This window comes from Salmo salar, chromosome 11 (assembly GCF_965601325.2).
Source record: "Salmo salar chromosome 11, fSalSal1, whole genome shotgun sequence".
NCBI classification, from domain to species: Eukaryota; Metazoa; Chordata; class Actinopteri; order Salmoniformes; family Salmonidae; genus Salmo; species Salmo salar.
In genome coordinates, this window is record NC_138301.1 from 18254754 (window position 1) to 18262773 (window position 8020).

Genomic DNA, 8020 nt, shown 5'->3' on the forward strand with positions numbered 1-8020 from the left:
CAGAATTACAATACTATTTTCTTGATAATTCTTACACGTAATCTACAGTAGGCCTACATTTCCCTGTGCTCCTCACTCATGACACAATTATAATTGAATTTTAAAGAATGTTGATTGAACCTACCAGACTAGGTTGTTGTCGATATCAATCAGGCCTATGGTTTTGTGGGTGGGGTGGTGGGTAAAATGTTCAATAAACTGTACATAATTTAATTAATTTTGTTAAAAGAATGTATGGTGGCAGGCAAGTAATAAATATTGTATATTTAATTATAAATCTTCCTGCTGTCTGTGTTTTGAGTCCTGCAGACCAGAAAGTCACACAATTAAAGATACTTTTAGGGTAGAGAGAGTTATCTAATGTTTCAACAAAACTTTAACACCATGCTCATGTTCATCTTTATCCTGTGTGAGTACATTTCAAATAATTAACCTCTTTTATCATATTTTTGTAACAATATTAACTTTCAATTTGTTTCACGTTTTGCAATTTATTCCTTGTCAAGAGGCCATTGCCCAAACAAAAGGTATGTCAATGTTGTTTCATTAACGTTGTTATCGTTAACCAAAAAAGTTCTAGTATGTTTTTGACATTTTTGAAGATTGAATTCGAATTTAAAGGTGCAACACAGGTTTTTTGTTGTTGTTGAATTTTTGTATTTTAATTTCAGACAATATTCATAATATATCTGTAGTAATAGTGGAATGATAGTGTTTCACAGTATTACTTACCCACCAGTGTTGTGATTGGCTGTTATATTCGCCTATTGATTTGTTCTTCCGTCTGTACGGCCCAGTACATCACCGGGAGCAAGCTTCCTGCCATCCAGGACCTTTATACCAGGCAGTGTCAGTGGGACGCCCTATAAATTGTCAGACTTCATCCACCCTAGTCATAGACTGTTCTCTCTGCTACCGCATGGCAAGCAGTACCGGAGCACCAAGTCTAGGTCCAAGAGGCTTCTAAACAGCTTCTACCCCCAAGCAATAAGACTCCTGAACAGCTAATCAAATGGCTACCCAGACTATTTGCACCCCCCAATACTTTGTAGGGCCACCTTTTGCAGCAATTACAGTTGCAAATATCTTGGGGTATGTCTCTATAAGCTTGACACATCCAGCCACTGGGATTTTTTGGGGGGAACACAAAAATACTGCACATGAATGTTTTATGTGCCAACTACTTTTCCTTTTTTCAAATATTAGTTAAGGACATTTTTCCAGCAAGATCTATGGGACAGAAACAAGAATAATGGAGTACAGTGAACTAGTAGTAAAATGTAGTACATTTACGCGCAAGGATGAATCAAAAGTGGTACATGTGTACTTGTGTTTGGATGGGGTTGCCGTATATGTGGACAAATGTGAAACATGATACCCTTTTCACCATGAAAAGCCAACAGAGTGGCAGTTACAGCTGTGTGTTCTCTAAAACCCAATATCCACTCTCTGAAGCACAAGGAAAAGGAGATAATTAACTTTCCATTCAGGTGATGGGTAAGGATCTTTTTACTCTCTGGATATGTTATCGTTGCTAGAAATATTGAACATATGGATACAATACAGTTGAAGTCGGAAGTTTACATACACCTTAGCCAAATACATTTAAACTCAGTTTTTCACAATTCCTGACATTTAATCCTAGTAAAAAATTCCCTGTCTTAGGTCAGTTAGGTTCACCACTTTATTTTAAGAATGTGAAATGTCAGAATAATAGTAGAGAGAATTATTTATATCAGATTTTATTTCTTTCATCACATTCCCAGAGGGTCAGAAGTTTACATACACTCAATTAGTATTTGGTAGCATTGCCTTTAAATTGTTTAACGTGGGTCAAACATTTCGGGTAGCCTTCCACAAGCTTCCCACAATAAGTTGGGTGAATTTTGGCCCATTCCTCCAGACAGAGCTGAGTCAGGTTTGTAGGCCTCCTTGCTCGCACACACTTTTTCAGTTCTGCCCACAAATGTTCTATAGGATTGAGGTAAGGGCTTTGTGATGGGCACTCCAATACCTTGACTTTGTTGTCCTTAAGCCATTTTTGCCACAGCTTTGGAAGTATGCTTGGGGTCATTGTCCATTTGGAAGACTCATTTGCAACCAAGCTTTAACTTCCTGACTGATGTCTGGAGATGTTGCTTCAATATATCCACATAATTTTCCCTCTTCATGATTCCATCTATTTTGTGAAGTGCACCAGTCCCTCTTGCAGCAAAGCATCCCACAACAGGATGCTGCCACCCCCGTGCTTCACAGTTGGGATGGTGTTCTTCGGCTTGCAAGTCTCCCCCTTTTTCCTCCAAACATAACAATGGTCATTATGGCCAAATAGTTATATTTTTGTTTCATCAGACCAGTGAACATTTCTCCAAAAAGTACGACCTTTGTCCCCATGTGCAGTTGCAAAGCGTAGTCTGGCTTTTTTATGGCTGTTTTAGAGCAGTGGCTTCTTCCTTGCTGAGCGGCCTTTCAGGTTATGTCGATAGAGGACTCGTTTTACTGTGGATAAAGATACTTTTGTACCTGTTTCCTCCAGCATCTTCACAAGGTCCTTTGCTGTTGTTCTGGGATTGATTTGCACTTTTCACACCAAAGTACGTTCATCTCTTGGAGACAGAATGCGTCTTCTTCCTGAACGGTATGACGGCTGCGTGGTCCCATGGTGTTTTTACTTGCGTACTATTGTTTGTACAGATGAACGTGGTACCTTCAGGCGTTTGGAAATCAGAAGCTTCTAAAGCCATGACATCATTTTCTGGAATTTTCCTAGCTGTTTAAAGGCACAGTCAACTTACTGTATGTAAACTTCTGACCCACTGGAATTGTGATACAATGAATTATAAGTGAAATAATCTGTCTGTAAACAATTGTTGGAACAATTACGTGTGTCATGCACAAAGTAGATGTCCTAACCGACTTGCCAAAAATATAGTTTGTTAACAAGAAATTTGTGGAGTGGTTGAAAGACTAGTTTTAATGACTCCAACCTAAGTGTATGTAAACTTCCAACTTCAAATGTACATGTCGTGCCGATTTCCTATGAAAAGCCACTGGCACAGGAGAGAGCAGTCAAGAACACGTCCACAAAAATCAGCTTTCCAAACGTTACTCTTTTTGGGTGAAGTTCCCATCTATTGCATATGTAAGTATAAATAGCTTTGGATTTCCAAAGTACTATTATTAGACCCCCCCCAGTCACTCGTACCGCTGCAAGAACGGCACTGCTGTTCAGATGGAGGAGTTTAATGTTAATCGGATGGAGGCAACTTTTACGATTGAAAGAGTTATTAACAATGACACAGGCAACTACAGTTCTGTGCTTGTTCTGCAATCAAAACCCCTGGAAAATACAGACAGGAAATTATATGGAAATAATTGAGCCTTTCTTCAGGCTAATGGTGAGAATGTATAGCTTAAAACTTTTGAAAACACTTTTTATTCATAGTCACTATATGAAAGGAAGAGGTCAAGAGACCAAAAGAATTGACAAAGAATTGACAAAGAATTGACAAAAAAATGGGAATTCATCCATCTACTCTGTATTTCGGAGGCTGCACATGTGAGACTTGTCGATGGGGTTCGATTGATAAGTTCAACTATTGTGGTCGTACTTCTACTGACTGTAGTGGCTGTTAGTTACTACTGTCCAAACAACGTCTTGAAATATGGGACACAGGGAACTTTGGTATAGTTTTGGGATTTTCATGAAAGTCAGGTAGTAAGTTATAAGTTTCTCTATTGGGGGTGTTATTTCTGATCATGAGAGGTGTAAGAGGCCATTCCTATTTTTAGCCATGAGCTCTGTCTCACAGTATTTCACACGCAATGCTGTTTACAGCAAAGCACTGAAGTTAAAATGTATAATGATGAACACAGGAATATAAATAAGACTTGGGGTCTCTCCACACATAGCTTCCATCTACATGTAAAGTCACAATGAAAATATGGACCTGACGTTTTCTGTGGTTTTTGTTCTCAGATGCAGCAACTGAAGGGCCTTAAGCAGAGGCCGTGTACCAGACCACACACATAGACAGGATGTTGTCAGTACATTTAATACCACCAAGCTGCAATCTTTTGTCAAGCCATACATGTGGACTGTTTATCTTGCATTGTGCAAGCGTACAATATCTGTCTAGTCTACTCACTCCTTGCATGCTGTAGTTTAATGTAGTGAACATTATTGTTAAGTCCACATTATTGTCATTTTCATTATGTTGAGAACTGATACACTCAGCATTCTATTTCATGTTTTACTCATGCACTAGTCGAGCTACTGAGCTAGTAAATAACAATGTATGGATCCCTGCAATGTTTTCAGTAAAGTTCAAAGGAAATCAAAGGCCCGACCTCCCTTCGTATAGTCATAAGACATACAACTAAATAGAGACGTTACATATGCTCTCTTGCAAACTCCAGTTGATATGATTGCCTATTTTTGTGGTCTTCATTTTGTGAAGTAGTGGAACTTGAATGAGAGTTTTGAAAGGGTAGAAAACATTTTCTAGAGTACTACAAACTACAGTACCATTGTTGGATACCATTGTTGGACATGTTTCTACTCATTATAAATGTGTTTGTGTGAGCTTTTTATAAGCGCAGTATCATAGGCCTGTGGAGTTTGGAACCCCACATTTGAAAGTTAATAGGAAGACTGTGTGTGACACATTGCAAAAAGGTCTAATGTAACACTGTCACGCCTGCTCCCGCTCTCCCCCTCTGGCTCTCAAGGGCGCCAGACTGCCTTCCTTACGCACACCTGTCACCATCATTACGCGCAGCTGCGCATCATTGGACTCACCTGGACTCCATTACCTTGTTGATTGCCACTCCTATATCTGTCTGTTTCTTTGGTTAGATCCCTGTGTCAGCATTAATGTCATTGTGTGTTCCTGTCCAGACGCTGTCCTGTCCTGTTCCACGTCCGTTGTTAATTGAATGTTCACTCCTTGTACCGGCTTCTCATCTCCAGCATCGTTCCTTACAGTCACTTCCCATCACTTCCAAAGCCCTTGTTAAAACAGACTCAAAGATCGAATGTTGTTGAAAAAAATAAGTAGATACCAACCTACACCATTAGTCACTACATATGAATCTGTCACGTTCTGACCAGTAAAGGGGTTATTTGTTATTGTAGTTTGGTCAGGACGTGGCAGGGGGTGTTTGTTTTATGTGGTTCGGGGTTTGTTGGGTTATGTTATTATGTAGAGGGGTGTTTGTTTAGAGTGTTCCGGGGTTTTTGGGCTATGTTCTTGTTAGTTTATTTCTATGTTAGTTCTAGTCGTTCTATGTCTATGTTTAGTTAATGGGGTTGACCTTCAATTGGAAGCAGCTGCTCCTCGTTGCTTCTAATTGAAGGTCATATTTAAGAGGGGTGTTTTTTCTATGGTATTGGTGGGTAGTTGTCTCCTGTTTAGTGTCTGAGCACCTGATAGGACTGTTAGTGTCGTTCGTTTGTTTTGTATACGTGATTTGTTTGTTTTTCCTTCTTCACATTAAAAAGAAGATGAGTATACATGTTCCCGCTGCGTTTTGGTCTGATCATTACGACACCTGTTACAGAATCCCACAGCCTCTAGTCTCTAACTGTAATGATACAGTTATCAAGGTGGCAGAGAACTAGTCAAAGAAGATGATAAAGTAGTAACTCATAGTCATTGATTGAACAAATACATTACATCTTTGGGTTGTATTGTAATCAGAACATCATATTATAGAAATTGTCCAAGTCACAGCTTCCTAAATGCTGCTGAATTAGCGAGCATTTACCATACATTTTGCTTTTGTTAAATTCATCACAATATATGCATGCACGCAGGTTCTCTCTTAAAGATGAATAGCCATTGTAATATACACTGCTCAAAAAATAAAGGGAACACTTAAACAACACATCCTAGATCTGAATGAAAGAAATAATCTTATTAAATACTTTTTTCTTTACATAGTTGAATGTGCTGACAACAAAATCACACAAAAATAATCAATGGAAATCCAATTTATCAACCCATGGAGGTCTGGATTTGGAGTCACACTCAAAATTAAAGTGGAAAACCACACTACAGGCTGATCCAACTTTGATGTAATGTCCTTAAAACAAGTCAAAATGAGGCTCAGTAGTGTGTGTGGCCTCCACGTGCCTGTATGACCTCCCTACAACGCCTGGGCATGCTCCTGATGAGGTGGCGGATGGTCTCCTGAGGGATCTCCTTCCAGACCTGGACTAAAGCATCCGCCAACTCCTGGACAGTCTGTGGTGCAACGTGGCGTTGGTGGATGGAGCGAGACATGTTGTCCCAGATGTGCTCAATTGGATTCAGGTCTGGGGAACGGGCGGGCCAGTCCATAGCATCAATGCCTTCCTCTTGCAGGAACTGCTGACACACTCCAGCCACATGAGGTCTAGCATTGTCTTGCATTAGGAGGAACTCAGGGCCAACCGCACCAGCATATGGTCTCACAAGGGGTCTGAGGATCTCATCTCGGTACCTAATGGCAGTCAGGCTACCTCTGGCGAGCACATGGAGGGCTGTGCGGCCCCCCAAAGAAATGCCACCCCACACCATGACTGACCCACCGCCAAACCGGTCATGCTGGAGGATGTTGCAGGCAGCAGAACGTTCTCCACGGTGTCTCCAGACTCTGTCACGTCTGTCACGTGCTCAGTGTGAACCTGCTTTCATCTGTGAAGAGCACAGGGCGCCAGTGGCGAATTTGCCACTCTTGGTGTTCTCTGGCAAATGCCAAACGTCCTGCACGGTGTTGGGCTGTAAGCACAACTCCCACCTGTGGTCGTCGGGCCCTCATACCACCCTCATGGAGTCTGTTTCTGACCGTTTGAGCAGACCCATGCACATTTGTGGCCTGCTGGAGGTCATTTTGCAGGGCTCTGGCAGTGCTCCTCCTGCTCCTCCTTGCACAAAGGCGGAGGTAGCGGTCCTGCTGCTGGGTTGTTGCCCTCCTACGGCCTCCTCCACGTCTCCTGATGTACTGGCCTGTCTCCTGGTAGCGCCTCCATGCTCTGGACACTACGCTGACAGACACAGCAAACCTTCTTGCCACAGCTCGCATTGATGTGCCATCCTGGATGAGCTGCACTACCTGAGCCACTTGTGTGGGTTGTAGACTCCGTCTCATGCTACCACTAGAGTGAAAGCACCGCCAGCATTCAAAAGTGACCAAAACATCAGCCAGGAAGCATAGGAACTGAGAAGTGGTCTGTGATCACCTGCAGAACCACTCCTTTATTGGGGGTGTCTTGCTTATTGCCTATAATTTCCACCTGTTGTCTATTCCATTTGCACAACAGCATGTGAAATTTATTGTCAATCAGTGTTGCTTCCTAAGTGGACAATTTGATTTCACAGAAGTGTGATTGACTTGGAGTTACATTGTGTTGTTTAAGTGTTCCCTTTATTTTTTTGAGCAGTATATTATTTTCATGATCTCTTTTCTACTGATTATGTGTGTGTAAACAATCACGTAGGTTATAAAAAGCAGTCATGCTGCGTCCAGCCATCTCACTCAATGTATTACCTGGTGTTCATCAGAAAGGTGTGTCATGACGTTGGCCTCTTTTGGTACAGGGAGGACAGTTGACCCCCTCCCCTTCGTACCATCCCCCAACCTACCTTCCCCCCAACCCAGGCCCTGTGTGAAAGGGTTGTAAAAACTCTAAAATTCCAGGAGAGTCTCTGGCCACATGGCCCATAGAGAGACACAGGAAATTCTTCCAACTCACAGAATTGGGGAGCCAAGCGACATTTGTGTTCTGGAGAAGGTATGGAAGATTGGTGAAGAATCCAGCTACGAACTGGTCCGCTTGGTACAATTTTGTGATACTCAGAAGAGACAATATAGCCATATTACCATAAAACTGTTTATATAATAGCCTCAGCTTGAGACTTGCATCATAATGGTTGTATAAAATGTATTAATAAGGATAAAGCTTTTGTAATACATTGAGATGCTATGTACTGATGTTAATGTGATAGAATTGTATTTCTGTACCAAGTTTAACCTC